This window comes from Sceloporus occidentalis, unplaced genomic scaffold, assembly GCF_023333645.1.
Source record: "Sceloporus occidentalis isolate IW3139 unplaced genomic scaffold, rSceOcc1.0.p SCAF_5, whole genome shotgun sequence".
In the NCBI taxonomy this organism is placed as follows: Eukaryota; Metazoa; Chordata; class Lepidosauria; order Squamata; family Phrynosomatidae; genus Sceloporus; species Sceloporus occidentalis.
In genome coordinates, this window is record NW_028316985.1 from 96,103,637 (window position 1) to 96,121,172 (window position 17,536).

The 17,536-nt window shown below is 37.3% G+C and overlaps 1 protein-coding gene across 4 annotated transcripts in view; it reads right to left on the reverse strand.

Moving 5' to 3' along the window:
- The window catches only part of STX18 (syntaxin 18), an 80,557-nt gene that overhangs the window by 35,206 nt on the left and 27,815 nt on the right, over positions 1–17,536 (reverse strand). The window contains exon 1 of one of the 4 annotated variants that reach the window (XM_089524796.1): positions 15,394–15,415. The exons of 2 other annotated variants lie outside the window; for them this stretch is intronic. The gene's annotated coding sequence lies outside the window, so the exon portion shown is untranslated. Of the gene's footprint in view, positions 1–8,279; positions 8,299–15,393; positions 15,416–17,536 lie in introns of those variants that run through there. One more of the 4 variants, XM_089524798.1, reaches the window with a different exon arrangement.

Genomic DNA, 17,536 nt, shown 5'->3' on the forward strand with positions numbered 1-17,536 from the left:
GTACTAGGATATTAAATTCTTTGATAACCACACTCACTTCAGCCTGTCTTCAAAGCCTGTTGCACTGTAATAAATGGAGCTTTCATATGTTCTACAGCTGTATACAGTATATATTTAAATTTTGTTGATCAGTATGAAACCATCTTCTGCCTATTAGTCATTTATAAATGTTAGGACAACAAAACCACCATTACACAGTCCTCTTTGTATGTGCCATAAAAGTGCTTGGTAGTTTCAGATATATTCATATGAATGCAAGTCTCCAGGGCCAAATGAACAACATCTAAGAGTACTAAAAGAACTGGCAGATGTAATCTCAGAATCACTGGCAAAAATCTTAGAGAACTCCTGAAGAACAGAAGTCCCAGCGGACTGGAAGACACCAAATGTCTTCCTGTCTTAGGAAAGAGGACCCAAACAATACCTGCACAGTATGTCATCAACACCAGAAAAGATTCTAGAGCAATTCATTAAACAGACAGTCTGTAAGCACTTGGAAAGGAATGCTGTGACCACTAATATAATATAATATATACATAACAATTTAATAGTAATATAATAGTACAGTCAGCCCCCCATATCGGCACGGGTTCAGTTCCAAACCTATGTTTGTCATAAGTTTCAATACAAATTTCCATTCACATATATTTATGCTATTATTTTTGTTTGTGATCACTAAAAGACAACATGGGTTTCTCAAGAACAAGTCATACCAGACTAATCTTATCTCTCTTTTGATTGAGTTACAAGCATGGTACATGAAAGGAATGTAGCTTATCTAGATTTCAGTAAGGCCTTCAACATGGTCCCCCATGATTTCTTGCAAAAAAACCTAGTAAAACATGAGCTAAACAATGCTAGTTAGGTGGATTTGTAATTGGTTGACCAGCCAAACCAAAGAGTGTTCATCAATGGCTCCTCTTAAATCTTGGTGAGAAGTGACTAGCGGAGTGGGGTGCCTGCCATATAGGGTCCTTCTGTCTTGGACTCAGGACTCCACATCTTCATCAATAGTTCAGATGATGGAATACAGAGCACGCCTATCAAATCTGCAGATGACACCAAATTAGAAGAGGTATCCAATATCTCAGAGGACAGGATTAGAATTCAAAATAACTTTAACAGATTAAGCAGCTGGGCCAAAACGAATAAAATGAATTTCAACAGGGAGAAATCTAAGTTCTGCTTAACTACATCCTATATCTGTACATTTCATTTTTTCTAACTACAGATATAGAATGGGTTAACAGTTGGCTTGACAATAGTACATGTGAAAGGAATTTAGGAGACTTAGTACACCACAAGCTGAATGTGACTCAGCAGTATGATGCATCAAATAAAAAAGTCAGTATGATCCTAGACTGCATCAGTAAGAGTGTAGTATCTACATTAAAAAAGTAATAGTACCATACTATTTATTCTGCTTTGGTCAAACCTCACTCAGAATATAGTGTCCAGTTCTGGACACCACAATTCAAGAGGGATATTGACAAGCTGGACCTTGTTCAAATGAGGACAACCAAAATGGTGAATGGTCTGTAAACCATGCCCTATGAGTTTAGGGAACTGGATATGTTTAGTCTAGAGAAGAGAAGGTTGAGGGGTGACATGATAGCCATATTCAAATATTTGAAAAGAAGTCATATTGAAGAAGGAACAAACTTGTTTTCTGCTGCTTTAGAGACTTAGGAACAATAGATTCAAACATTATGAAGTATGATTGTATGATTCTGCAATTTACTATGCTATACTGCATTAGAAGGAGGCATTACTGCAGTTACCTTAATTTAGCCCTTCCAAAAGTGTATTTGTAATTGTAGAGATTTTAGTGTGGAGATTTTAGTGTAAACTGATATATCTAAAAGGTTGCAATTAATATAAATGTGACACCATATGTGACATTTTACATATATAGGCACATGCATGTAAATAAGGAACAAAAAAGCATATACAGATATTATATAAACTCATGTATAAGTCTGGAAATTTTAGTCAAAGAACCTGGGTCAACATATTCACAGGTCAATGTACTATATTTAATGCAACAAAACCACCATTCTAATCTTATACTATAAGAACTCTTATCTTATAAGACTCTGATCAAAAAAAGGAAACATCCCTTCTCTGAGCAGTTTACAAAAAGCAAGAGTTTAGTCTGTCTTGGGAGAACCTAAAAGAAACACTGATCCCTGCCAGCATTGTGTAAGTTCTTTGGCATCTTTTGTTGTTGTTGTTGTTGTTGTTGTTATTATTATTATTTGCCCCTAAGTTTTACCCTTGACTTATCCACAGGTCATATCAAAATCTATCATTTTGGCCTCCAAACCTGCCCTCAACTTATACATGAGGTCAATAAATTTATTTTCCTATGTGTACACTCTGATACAGTGTGTTGCTATCTACAGATATCCAGTGCATAGTCTTACAGTAGATCTGGCATATGTTCTCTATATGCTCGTTTACATTTCCTCTCTCACACACACATGTACATACATATCATGTAAAAAGTGACAAATGAAAAATGGGTTTTAGATAAATAGAATAAATAGATAAGGCTCCCTAATGCATTGCAGTATTATTTATAATTAGCACCAGAGGTTCTTTGCTGTTAAAAAAATATTTTTCAGATGAAAAACGTTACTATATGAGCAAAGCATTCTGTTAGGCTCTGCAAAGCTCAGTTAAGACATTATTAAGGCTTCTTATTCTCTGATTAATGGGAAAAAATAATGGAATAAATTAAGTCTTGAAGGCTTGTAGCTGGTCAACAACAGAATTAAATATGCAAATCAACCAAACAACCAAAATAGAATATATCTTGCCAAAAGTAGTGCAAATCTAATTAAATAACATGTAGTAGAAGTCTCTATTGTATTATTGTAATTAGTGATTGCTTCTCTTGGGAGGGCGTATCCTGAAAGATCTGTAAAATAATTTAAAGCGTAAAACTTCTAATCTGACATAAAATTGGCATAAAGCAATGTGGATGAAATCTTTTCTTTTTGTAATTAAAAAAACGGCTAAATGATATTGGTAACACTAGTTGAAATCTCAGAAACTAAAGAGCTGGCTAAGTAAGTTTCTGAAGTGTTTTCATCCTTGTCACTATTAGCAATGCCAGGACACATTATACATTATTGTTAAAAATATAAACAAATGAGAAAGCATGGAATTATGCAAAGTAATAATTGTGCACACTTGCTAAATTTACGTAATTTATGGAAGCCAAAGAATTCAACATTCCTTGAATTATAATTGTTTTAGAACAGAATATACACACTCCTTCAGCAACCTGAATTGCATGTGAAGACCCTATTTAAATTGGTGAATGAATTTAGGCCTGTTACAGACTGCCAAAATAAAGCTGCTTCGGGTCTCTTTGGAGGTATGCTATTTAAATGATGCATGGGTCCTAAGAGTCCGGAGGTCGCTCCAAAGCCACACTCCATTCCTAAGCACTGGAGGGCAGCTTTGGTGCAGCTTCCGGATTCTTAGGACGCATGCATCATTTAAACAGCATACCTCCAAAGAGACCCGAAGCAGCTTTATTTTGGCAGTCTGTAACAGGCCTTAGTTTTTAAAGCAGTGGTGAGATCATCCTCCAAATACTGCAAAACTACAAGTCCCAGAAGCTTTTAATCCTGTGTAGGCAACTGTGAGGATTGCTGGGAATTGAAGTCTAAGAACATCTGGATTAGGGAAGCAATGTACTGTACGCTTACAATGCAATCCTATCTTTGTTTATGCAGAAGTAAATACCAGCATATTTAATAAAGTTTAGTCTTGGGCAATTGTGGTCAGGATTCTCACCTTATGGTCAGATATACAAATTCAAGATTGTAGTTTGTTACTCAAAAGTGTCCCATTAAAAAAAAGAGTTTCTCCAGTTTTCCACCAGACAGAAACACAACCTATTCATAAAACCACATACAACCTGAAATTCTACAAGTAACAACGATTCGACAAGTAAACAAAGCTGAAATTATTGTGCTACATAAGGAATACGTACATAGAGGGATCTTGTAGAACCATTGAGACTAACTAAAAGAAAGAAGTTGGCAGCATGAGCTTTCATAGATTTAAAGTCTACTTCTTCAGGTGCATTTGGTGAAATATGTAATGATTTCTTGATTTCTGCTGGGGAAATGTTTTTTGAAAGTACTCACTGCAAGTAATCCAACCCTGTATACCAAGTGTGGAAAGATCATATTTTCTCGGAACTCAAACTGTTTATTTTGCCACTAGGTAAAACGGGATTTTTCTTTTCTGCATTGGCTAGGGATCTCCTGTTAGACTGACTGACTGACTTTTCTGCATTTTCGTAGCCTTCTGAAATGGCATGTAGAATATGACTGTGCAAATAATTTGTTAGTTAATGTGTGCAACACAGGTGATAACTAAGAAAATAGTTGCCTGGGTTGCCTAATCCAAAATTCTCTGCCTAATCCCAAATTTGCCTAATCCAAAATTCTTGCCTCTAAAAAAAAGATTAAACACATTTTTATATTTTTATCCACTGAACATCCCTCCCTTTTATTTTGCTGTCCTGAAAATTAAACTTTCTACTCTTCAATATCAGTGGTCTTGTGGGAGCGCAATTCTGCCTTATTTAAGAAAGAACAAGGAATAAAGGGAAAGCTACTTGGAATCATTTGGGGATTCTACTCATCACCTTATTTCTGTAACTCAGGCAACTACTGATACACTGGTTTACATGGGTTCCTATTGCACTAGCTTCATAATAAACAAAAATATTGATCCCTAACACCCACAGTATAGCTCAATAGTTTAACCACTGTCTATTGGATTATTGAGAGGAATACAATTGACTTGGCCTACTTGCCAGCTGTTATTTTTTACTGTAAAATGGAGCATTATTATCTGGGTACAGTGGAAGATTTGTTCTGGTATCACTTTTCAGATCATGAGATTCTGGACACTGTGCACATTCTTCTCACAAATAGTTATCCAGGAACATAGTAGCTGCTGAGAACCAATATCAATAATGGTGTACAAAATTACCAAAAAACATTCACTTTGAGAGAAAAAGGCAACACAATGCATGCCCAGTAACTGTTGTTTGTCATCTTTCAATTTGCTAGGGCCCATGGGAACCTTTGTGTGTCTTCAAGTCATTTCTGACTTATGGCGGCCCTAAAGCCCTATCATAAGGTTTTCTTAGCAAGATTTGTTCATTAAAAAAAATAAATTTTATTCACACATATATTTAAAAAATACACTCATCTACAAATATTACAACATCTAACATAACGCAAAACATACCAAGATAAATCCTCAGCAGGATTTGTTCAGAGGAGGTTTTCCATTGCCTTCCCCTGAGGCATAGAGTGTGAGACATGGGTATCTACTGGCATATAAATACAATCAATACAGAAAATGAATAAATATGATTCAATTTCTTCAGGCATATGGATCTAAAGAGACTTCCTTGCTTACATATAGTTGGCTTCTCTGCTTATGCTCACAATTGGCCAGAGCTGGACAGCAGTGTGTAGGCAGAATCCTTATTTAACAAATTTCAATGGCCATGGTTTTTCCAAATCAACCAACAAATTAATTACAAGCAAATTACCTTTTATTAATGAAAGGAAGACAAGGCACTTAAAACAGGACCTTGGGTTTGTTCATTCAGACACAGAGACAATAGCAGGTTTGCAGCCACAAAATAGTTCGCAGCCACAAAATCCAAGTTCTCTAAGGCGCGTTACAGACGCTCCTATAGTACGTCCCCAGGATGTACCAGGGTTAGGAAGGGGCGTCACTTCCTGACGCCCCTAACCCTAGTACCTTTTGGGTACGTACAAAATGGCAGCACCCTTCCACACGGTGGATGCATAGTGTCCGCACGTCATGTCCCGGAAGTGACGCCGCGAGTGCATGACTAGCGCATCATGGCCCCACTTCCGGGGCACAAAAAGAAGCGCCATTTTTGGGCTTCTTTTTGCTGCGTCCAGAAACCGCGCGGTTTGGCCGCTGCGGTTCCTGGACGCGGCAACTGGCAGCGCAGGCAGACTGCCACTTTCAGGCGGTCTGTAACGCGCCTAAGATAAATAAAATAAACTACTTGGCCAAGAAAAAGACTTCCCCATTTATCCAAATCTGCCCATGGTTATTGTTTGGATTTTAAAATGCTAGTTTTAGTTTTATACTGTTTAATCTTCTTTTAAGGGGGGGGGGGGGTTACTATGTATATATGGATATATTTTAGTCTGTTGTACGCCGCTTTGATTGCTTGGAAAAAAGCAGGATAAAAATTTAAAAAATATTATTATTTATAAGATATTGTCCAGTTAAGTTTGTTGATTTCAGAAAAAACAAATAGTTTGCTGTTGCATAATTTGGAAATTAAAGATTCATTGTCCTTAATTACATATTGGTAAGGACGGTTAACCTCATGGAAAATGACAAGACAAGTCTGTGGTGTCAGAAAGCATTTCACTTAGAATAAAACTATTTCTTTTACCAGTATTTATGTCTGAGAAGGTTTTATTGCTTGTTATATCAGATATAATTATGCCTTTTAACCACTAATTTTACTAACCACAATTCAGGCATTGTTAATGTATTGTCATTCAAATACTATGTAGCAAATTTCCCCCAATCTTGTGCAAATTAAAAATGATGCAGTGGTGGTGAATGTGTGATTTATTATGCTTATTGACAAATGTGTTTCTTTTTAAAATCTATCAAATGCAGTAAAATCCACCAACTACAGTTAGATATATTAAATGTTAGAATAAATACTTTAATTATGAAAATTATTTTTTGTATGTGACATCATCGTTTGAATGATGTTAAAATGTTACAGGCTTTTAACCTTGTTCCCAGACATATTTACTGAAAACTATGTCCCACTGAGTCACCTAAATTTAGGGTACAATCCTCTACCTCAGAGTCTTCCAAATGTTGTTGGCACTGTTAACAAAACTGTACATAAAACTACAGTATTTAAAAACTATGCCTGGAGCGACTTAGGGATCTGGGTATGTTTAGCCTGGAGAAGAGAAGGTTAAGGGGTGATGTGATAGCCCTGTTTAAATATTTGAAGGGATGTCATACTGAGAAGGGAGCAAGCTTGTTTTCCGCTGCTCCAGAGAACAGGACCCGGAGCAATGGATGCAAGCTACAGGAAGAGAGATTTCACCTCAACATTAGGAGGAACTTCCTGACAGTAAGGGCTGTTCGACAGTGGAGCACACTTCCACAGAGAGTAGTGGAGTCTCCTCCTTTGGAGGTCTTTAAACAGAGGCTGGATGGCCATATGTTGGGAGTGCTTTGATTGTGAGTTCCTGCATGGCAGAGGGTTGGATTGCACGACTCTTGTGGTCTCTTCCAACTCTATGATTCTATGGTTCTATCTTCATACTTGAATAGACCTCTGGAGGCTAGTAATTAATTTGTTTGTATATCAGCGCTGTGTAAATTTACAGCGCTTTATAAATAAAGGTTAATAATAATAATAATAATAATAATAATAATAATAATAATAATAATATCAGGTAGACTGTGTTTCACATACATATAAATCTTGAACCAAGTCAGGCTGATTCAAACAAATTTGTCAGATGTCTTAATATGAATATATCTACTCCTGAAAGATTTTAAAAACTGATACATTTATCTTCAAGCACTGCATATAAGGAAAATATAAGGGTTAGAAGATGGAGGAAGGAGAGGGGTATAGTTTTGTGACTGGCAACTGTAGCTTCTGATCACAGTGAATGCTTTTACTAGGGCTGAAATAATATATTGGAAGACACTCTCTCCCAAAATGAGAATTGTGCATATTTGTCTAAAATGTAATCTCCTTCCAAGAGGCAACTAAGTCTGCACATTTAATCCAATACTGATAAACAGATATAAACTAATATTCATTCATTGATAGTCACTTGGAAGTAGAGAAATTTAGATTTTTGAAACTGTAATTTAGATTCAGGCCCAAATTGAAGAGAGCTGAACTGGACTATTTTCTAAAACACCAAACTGGGATTTAAACTAATCTGATAGTTGCTGCAAGGCCTCATATTAAGCACGTGCCTCTGAATTTTATAGTTACTCATATGCAGTAATAATTATACATTTAAAATCCTCAGTAGAATAATTCAAGTGTTCAAGTATATGTTCAATTATCACCTTTCTCCTAAATACGTAGTCACAAGTTCCAAGGTATATAGTTTAAATATCTATCAAGTAAATTAAACAAAATATAACACATTCTATATCTTTTCAGACACCGCAGGTGTGAAAAGTTTGGGCACCTTGTCCCAAATCTTCCTTTAATCCTCCAGGAGCAGGCAAGTGTAGACTACAAATCCCATCAGATCTAGTTGACACAGCCAATGATGAGGGATGATGGAATTAACAAGGGATAGAGATCCAGGTATTACCCCAGCTCTACTCTTAAGGCTTGAACTGCTGTACTTCTAAGAGTAAATGTAAGCTTTATTTCACAAATCCTGTAAGCAACTGATGTCTTTGAGCACTATACTAGAAAGGCTCCAGTGAGAAAGTACAGTATGTCATAATGACCAGTTTTTCAGATGATTTGTCTCTTGAGGATATACATTTGGTTTAAATTTCAACTGCCATGTTAAAGTTCTTAAGATAGGTCACTTAGATTAACTGCACTTGTAACATGAAACTCTGAAAAGCAAGCAATATCTAAACAGAAGATAGGGGTGGGCATGCCTTTAAGAAGGAGGGGAGGAGAGCCAGGAGACAGTCAGCCTGGCTGCCTCTAATCTCATGAAAATGGTTACCTTTTCCAGCTTCTGGTTTACATCAACAAATGGAGAACAAAAAAGAAATGCAAAAGTTAAAGGTAATTTGGGATCGGTATCACTTTTACCAAGAGGTATGGTTTGCACATTTTATTTAGAGGCATTTCCCCCTAACAAGTGTTATTGTATTTATCTATCATTTAAATAGCACAAACACAAACTCAAAAAATGAAGTCCAGAGTAGAGGGTAGGAAAGAAAGATGACAAATTTCCTATTTAAGAAAAAATAAATATGGAAACACGTTCACAATGTGTTCTGTTACTCAAGCCTGGTTCTTCACATCAATGCAGGAATAAAAACAACCAACAGAAAATTAGCTTACATTTCTTTCTTTTTAAGTACCTTGTGATATGTTTGATGCTGTTCCATTAAACAGAGGGGTATCTTTACTGCCTTTAGGTTAGTAATGCCTTTGGAATAAGTGGCAAAACTAAACAAACAAACTTGAGTGATTTATTGATTGGAGGGATAGCATGGAGCTATGTTGATTCAGCAAACTGCACAGTAAAAAATAAATTCAACTACAATAAGTTAATCTTGACTGCCTTGAGAGACAACAAATTAACAGGAAGCTTTTATTTCATTCTGTAATGACAAGCTGATTCAAAAAATCAAAGTACATGCAAAAGGCATCAGAAGTTTATTTTCAATACTTAGATTACTTTACTAAGCACATATTCCAATGAGATAGTTTTGGGAAGGAAGACACTTTACATTCATTCTCATAATGGTGGTTTTAAATTGAATTACCGATCCTCGTGTTCTGTTTTCAAAATACTCCTTTCTTCCCATCTCCCCAACCCAGGTACAAAAATATATATCAAGCAGTGCTGGCTGGAGCAAATGATTAGAAACTGAATGATTAGACAGGAAAACAAGACTGAAACTATGGTTTACTTGTACATCACACACAAGGAACATGTGGAAACTCTTGTCTTGACTACTGCATTGATATATGAAGGTTTAAAAGTACAATCATAGAATCATAGAGTTGGAAGAGACCATAAGGGCTATCCAGTCCAACCTCTTGTCATGCAGGAACTCAAGTACAGGACATGTCTCCTGTAAAGGGCATTTCCCTTCAGGAACTAAGGGAGACTTCTTCAAATAATGATACTGTGAAACTGTATCTGTGAGGAAAAAGTAATAAACCCTCTCTGTTCATTTTAAAGTGTCACAACTATGAATAGTACTATTCTGCAATTGCAGGTTTTTTCATCTTTTGGTAGTCGCCCAGTGTCATATTTTACAAAATGAAAAGTGATATATTTTTTTACAATTAAAAAAAAGGAGCAGGTATTTAAATTATGTTTATTCTGGAGGTATGAAAAGAATATATTGCCCAACTCAAATATTTTTAAAAGACTGCATTAAATAGCATCTTTTCCCCCCCTTACGATTTAGAAAGAGAACAAATACAGTGAGACCTTGGTCTCTCGATGGGTTTGGTTCCAGGCGCCCCGCATGGATACCAAAATCCATGGATCAAGTCCTATTAAATACAATGAAGTAATAAAATGTTCTTTCATTAAAATGACAAAATCTAGCTTTGCTTTTTTGAATTTGTATTTCCTATCCAAGCCGTTGATTGTTGAATCTGCGGATAAAGAATCCGTGAATACAGAGGGCCGACTGTACTAAGATCAAGTGCTAGAATGATTCTTGCTATTGGTTACAGGAAATCATTGCATAATTTTTGTGGAAAGGAACCATTTGATGATTTGTAACATTGCTGTTTAATGTTTAGCATTATAAGTAGGATCTAATAACCCCAATGGGTAAGTGGAAAGCATTTTGCTCATGTGTTGGAAGAACAATTGGTTTTTCTCTCCCTGAAAACTTGCTCTGTCTGAAGAAACCCCGGCATTTCTTTTCAGGCAATGGCTGATCCCTGACAACTGGGGAAGTGGCAGAGAGCAGAGACTTGAATATGCAGAAATATCATGCAATCCAAACTCCAGATAAACATATATACTCTTCAAACAGCATTTCCAAACGTTCACTGACTTTTTGATTCCATGCAAATGAAACTGAAATCAGGCCCTGTTAGGAAGTACCAAACAGGCAGACTTGCTCTTCTCTTAACTTTACAGGTAAGTTCTGTACGTAGATATAAATATCACTTTATCATATTGTGTTGCAATGCTGCATAATTATAGTGAAGTACTAACATTAATTAATGTAAAAAATAATACAGCAATGCTTTCAAACACCTTGCTCAAAAAAAAAAAGTTTCACCGGTTAAGGTTATGATCATATACCACCTATTTTAGAGTAAGCCCTGTTGAACTAAGAGGGATTTGCTTCCCTCTGTTAATGAATTCATTATCAACACGAATATTTTCATGCGTTCTGGAAAAATGAAAAGAGGTTTGCTTGTTTTTAAATCAAGCTGAAAAGGAAAACTGGACTCCACAATATTAACTGCTGAACTGAAAAGGGAAATCTACCTCATGCCAAGCCTGACCCAATTCCAATTCTTCAACTGTAATTTTGTTTTGGTTTCTCTATGAAATGCAACATCTGACTTCAATAGGATTTTTCAATATTTTTTCCACATTTTATTGCCCAACTCTAATCAAAACTTTCTTTAATATTTAGATTTTCACACAACAATCCCAAACCTTAATATATGTAACTGAAAATCCACAACAGTTGTGAGGAATGTTTCAGCTGGGAATAAAAGCAAAAGCTCAGAATATATGTTTACTGGAGCTGACCTTTACTTTTGCTGATTAAAAACACTCAGTTTACAATAATTCCGAATAACTGCATAAAACTTTGTTATGTAAAATTTACAGTATTTTCTTCCATTTTTCATTTTTTGCTCTCAAATTATGCACATGCATATGCTTCTCCTTCTCCTCTAAATTCATTTTTGACCCTTATTAAGCACACACAAAACAAAACAACTAAACTAAACAACTAAAACAACTAATACAATTCTTCTCTATCATCTTTACAGAAACCACCTCAGTTTTTACAGGCTACCTTTACATGGGTGCAGTGTTAGTTGAAAGAGGCTTGCTGAAATAAGGTAGAGTTATATACAGCAGGACTAGAGCGGTCAACTTCAAAAACTTCCCATAAAATGGGGATACAAATATTACCAATACTTACTTAGAAGTAAGTTTCCACCAAGTTTAATGAATTTACTTTTACTTCCAAACAGACATGCACAGGACTGGTTGCTGATAAATGTAATCCAACTGAAGGCATGCCTAAACTCACAGATGTCAAAAATATTTAGTCATTGCTTTACTCTGCATTGAAATTTGCTGCAAGAATTCTTTTTCTGCATTATGTAAAATCTTATACCAGGCCTTACCAAAAGAGCATCATTCCTGCAATACACACTGCTTTATATCACAAATAAACTTAATAGGGGGCAGACCTACAGTTTTTCAGCAACATGAATATATTACCCCACATACAAGATCTGGTAAAATCTTAAAGATGTACACACAGTGGGCTCTTGCCATCCTCTGCGGTTTGGTTCCAGGACCCCCTGTGGATACCAAAATCCATGGATGCTGAAGTCCCATTAAATACAATGGCATAGTAAAATGGTGACCCTTATATAAAACGGAAAATCAAGGTTTGCTTTTCAGGATTATTCCATTTTTTTAATATTCTCAATCCGTGGATGGTTGAATCCACAGACATAGAGGGCTGACTGTACTTTCCTCTACCAAACCATAGTGATATAAGATGTATGTAAGAAATTATTAAGTATATGGACATAAAAAAACATAAGAAAAATTGGCATGGCTGTAAAACATCCGTAACTTTTTTTCACTCTGTCACTCACACAGGAACACATCTATGGGAACAGCACCAGAATGCTACTGTGGAGTGAGCCTCTTTAGTATTCTAGCCAATCAGCTATGTTTTCTTCCTGGAATCTCCATATACTTTTCCCCATCCTCTAGATCACTGATGATGAACCTTTTAGAGGCCAAGTGCCCAAAGTGTAATCCAAAACCCACTTATTTATTGCAAAGTGCCATGTCCCTCTGGCTTTCTAGTAACAAACTCTGGCAAACTGTGTTCTGGGGCGACGGTACATGTGCCCACAGAGAGGGCTCTGAGTGCCACCTCTGGCACGTGTGCCACAGGTTTGCCATCACTGCTCTAGATTTCTGTTCCCATCTCCAACAGCCAGCATTCTACATCCACTGAGCATGCTTAGACTGAACTGAGTGTATGCAGGGGATGATGTACACTTTTGGATTCTTTTGTCATCGAATACAGTTTTGTGTGTGTGTGAATGATGCACAAGGATTCACACTTGGAAATAGTTTTGTTACTAGTATTTAATTATGCACACTTTTTTTTCCATTCATAAAGTATTCCTTTTAAAAAATGGCAATACTTTGTATGACACCATCCCTTCCCTTACTTACAACTTCAGCTACTGTCCAAGACTTCTCTCTAGGTATTCTCAAATTTCAAGTTAATTTCCAATTCATCTTCCTGACTGAGATTTTATAGCCTACTACAGAACTGCCATCAACTTTTCCTTGGAATACAATGGTACAGATAATTTCTGAGATAACAGCAATAATTTATTCAGCATATACAGCAATTATTCAAACAAACAATTCTTTTTTAAAAATAAAACCCACTCACCAACCTTATTCCTAGTTAAGCAGAAAGATAAACAGAATAATACCATTGACCATGGTGTAAAATAGTAAACCTGGTTGATTCTAGATTTATTTAGACTCCAACCTCTACAAAGCCAATTATCAAGGTTCAAAGAGGGGTAATCTAAACATCAAGGAACACCAGGTTAGGTACCCTTAAGTCACATTAACAGTTCACCCCCTCATTGGTCTCCTACATTAAAATGAATGGTAAATGTACATAAGAACATCTTGATAGCCAAAAGTTGTTTAGATCTATAGAACAAAATTATCCCTTCTTTTCCCTCAATGCAAAAAATGTTCAAGGACGTTAAAAGAATTGTTGTGTTTACCTATTTATTTGAAATGAGAACCAGTGTTACTCACCATTAAGTATGACTTGTGATTATTACTGTAAGTATAAGAATTGTTATTGTTAATTGCTGTCAAGTCAGCTCCTACTTATGTGAACCCTATGAATAAGAGATCTCCAGAATGCCTTGCCATCAGCAAATCCTGCACATTCAGGCCTGTGGCTCCTTTAACTGAGATTATCCACCTGTAATCTGGTCTTCCTTTTTCCTACTGCCTCCCACCTCCATAGAACTCTCCTCCAACAACACATTTCAAATGAGTTTATTCTCTTCCTGTCTTACTATCAGTATAAGAACACTTAATTAAAATTCTTGGCCTGCAGTAACAGGCATCAATCTCCCCACTTTAAAAGCGATGAATCCCACTTAGTATTTTTAATGTGTAACTCATGTAATTTTATTTCAAACTACTTTTTAACATTATTATGATGCCTCTAGAGTCATAGCTGAACTATGTCTACCCCAATTAAAGGGGAAGGGCACTTAAAGCAATAGTTTTCTTACAAGGAGGCTGCGTCTTGTTATGAACAAACGTTATTGTTTTTAAAAGCTACAGATTTATATCCACCCGTAACCATAGAAATTAATCTGGAGCTTAGACAAAATACCATTATTTGATGAAAATCAGAGTTCTGTTACTGCAAATTAACCTTATTTTCTTGAACAGTGTCTTTTTGTATGCAGCCACAGGATTTTAGTTGATGGGCCACTTCTTACAACATAATTATATCCATTTAGCCAATCTCTTGTTTTTAAAAAACTCAAGTTTTCTATAAAGTATAATTTTATATAAAAGGGTTCCAAATGGAAAGGCACATATCATGCAGTGAAAATAAATGCCATACTGCTCAGAACATTCCTTAACAATCTCAAGTATCCCTATATTTTCTTTTTCAGTGTTGGTAAAGCAACCTCAACTGAGAGTAAATCCTTTTGGATTAACTGAAGCTTACTTTTGAGTAAATATGTTTAGGATTGCTGTATTAGAATGTAAAACACCAAAGGGAGACATTTCCTTTTGCAGAGTCTGCATGGAAGCATACTTCAAATAGTTAAGAGCAGCATGAAGGTATCAAATGGGAACATCTAATCCCACCTACTGCTTAGTTGCCATTTAGAAACATCTTCCTCCTCACCATTAAAGAATACAATCAAAAACATACAAAAAGAGAGCATTAAAATAGATTTAAACTATTTACAGTATTCAAAGAAATGAACTTCATTAAAGGAATAAAATGCAATTAAGAAACTAAAAAAGCAGCTCTTTAAAATATTTTAGTTAAAACAGTACAGTACCCTCTAGCTCAGTCTTCAAAAAAAATTTGTTTGAAAAGCCTGTCTGAATAAAAATGTCTTAGCTGCCACCGGAAGCACAAGGCAGTGATCATTCTGGCCTCCCTGGGCAGGGAGTTCCGTAGTATACTAAGTACAGCCATCAATAAGGCCCTCTCTGGTGTCCCCAATAACCATGCATCTAGTGGTGGTGGGACTAAGAAATGGGCCTCTATTAATGATCTCAGACAGCACATAAAGGGAGACAGGGGTCCAAAACACACGTCATAGAAATAATCCAGACAGATTGAACTGACCTGGCTCAATGTGAGACATCTAGCCTTCTCTGCCAGAGTGTTCTGGTGCCACAAGAAACTACAGTTCCCAGAATTCCTTAGCACCGAGCCAGGGAAGTTAAAGTGCTCTGAAACTGGATTATTTCCGCAGTGTGTTTTGGACCAGGATTTGCCAACTTTCTAAGCTGATAGACGTATGACAGAAGTATCTACTTTCTATCTTCTGTATAGCTCAGTGGTTCCCAACCTGTGGGTCGGGACCTCTTTGGGGGTCAAATGACCCTTTCATAGGGGTCACCTAAGACCATTGGAAAACACCTATTTAATTACAATGATGAAGTAGGAACGAAAATAATTTCATGTGTTTGGGTCACCACAACATGAGGAACTGTATTAAAGGGTCGCGGCATTAGGAAGGTTGAGAACCACTGGTATAGCTGAAGATATAGATACCAAGGATTACTATCTAAGATAATTTTTGCCGTTCAATGTGCATCCCTTTCACAATGTGCATTCACAACCACATGCACATATATTCTGCAAGGCTTCTCAAAGTTCTCAGGATCTACTCCTCCCCTTGGTTTGGCACAATGTCATCACTGAGCCTGTGGGCAACTGCAGCACCTAGCATTGTGAGCATATAAGCTTGCAGCTTTTAGTGGGAATCTGCAGCTCTGTCCAAGTTGCCTGCAGCTCTGCCCATGTGGTTGTAGCTAACATGGGGAAGCTTGGGCTTTATATACAATGACCCTTGTTATATGCTGGGGTTTGGTTCCAGGATGCCCCGTGTATAACAAAATCCGTGTATGCTCAAGTCCCATTAAATATAATGACATAGCAAAATGATGTCCCTTGTAAAAAATGGAAAATGAAGGTTTGATATTTGAAATTTATACTTTTTTGGAACATTTTCAAATCATGGATGCTTGAATCTGTGTATAAAAAATCCGTGTATAAGAAGGGCCGACTGTACTTCCACTATGAAACACAAGGAGGTATAGATATACCCCTTTTCATAGTAGGGTTAGGTAACACATCATGATGAATCCCAGGGTAAAAAAAACAAAACCACAACACAATCCCCCCCCCCCCCCAACACATGAGTGAGGACCGGAATTTGGGATCCAGGAAGGGTTATCTGATCAAACTCAGGACTGCAATAGTAAGGTTGTGTGGCTCAATAAATTTATGGACTATGCCAGTGATTCTCAGATTGTGGGGTGGGGTCTGTAGGGGAGTACAAGAGCTGCAGCTCTTAATGCCTCCCCTTCCTCCTCCTCCACTTCCTAAACCTTTTCTGTCCTGGAGGGGAAGAGAAAGGTGCTGAGTGTGCTTCCTCTACCTGGGGGAAGAGAATGAGGAAGCTTTCTGGATCCTGGCTTCTGGCAAGGCCCATTCCTAGTCACCACTACTTCTTCTCCCACCTGTCACTGCCTGGGTTCTTGGGGTAAATCATTGCTGCAGCCTGAACATGCATGCCCACTTAGTCTAGTGCACCCTTTGGTCCATTTGGAATCAGAAGTGAAGCGGCTTTCGTGGCTCCATACCAGAACAAATAGCACATCTAACTAGCTGGCTGAGGAGGAGCAGTACAAATGCAACACTTTCTGTGATCTGCTGGAGCAAAGTGTGTGCCTTGGCTTGCCACTGTCCTATGTGGCCACCCCCACCCTCCTAGCTGGACAGCCAGATAGCCCCATTCAAAGGCAGAGGCTAGTAAGATAGGTGCGTGGGTGGCCAGGGCAGGGAATGGAGGACCCAACCAAGGAGAAATGAACAGAGAGGCCTTTGGGGAGCAGTTGGAGGCATCAGGAGTGGTGTAGGCCCAGCTTCCAAGAGACCCTGTTTCTTCCCCACCCACCACGCATTCTCACATATACACTTGTTCTCTCACACTTTTTCTTTCACATGCTCACTCTCGCAGGGGTTTGTTCACACTAATTCTCTGACCCGCTGCCCTGTTTCTCTGAGAGGACTATCTTTCAGTCCTAAAAGGTGCTATAAAGGATTTCTTTGTCTCTTTGTGACATGCAGAAGCCTCTCTCATTCGCACGCATGCTCAGCTGCATACTTTTTCTTGCTTGCTTTCTCCTTTGCATCTTTTTAGTCAGCCAATTCCTACATATACTTTCTAAAGTTGTGATCTCCCACCCTCCCTCACAGA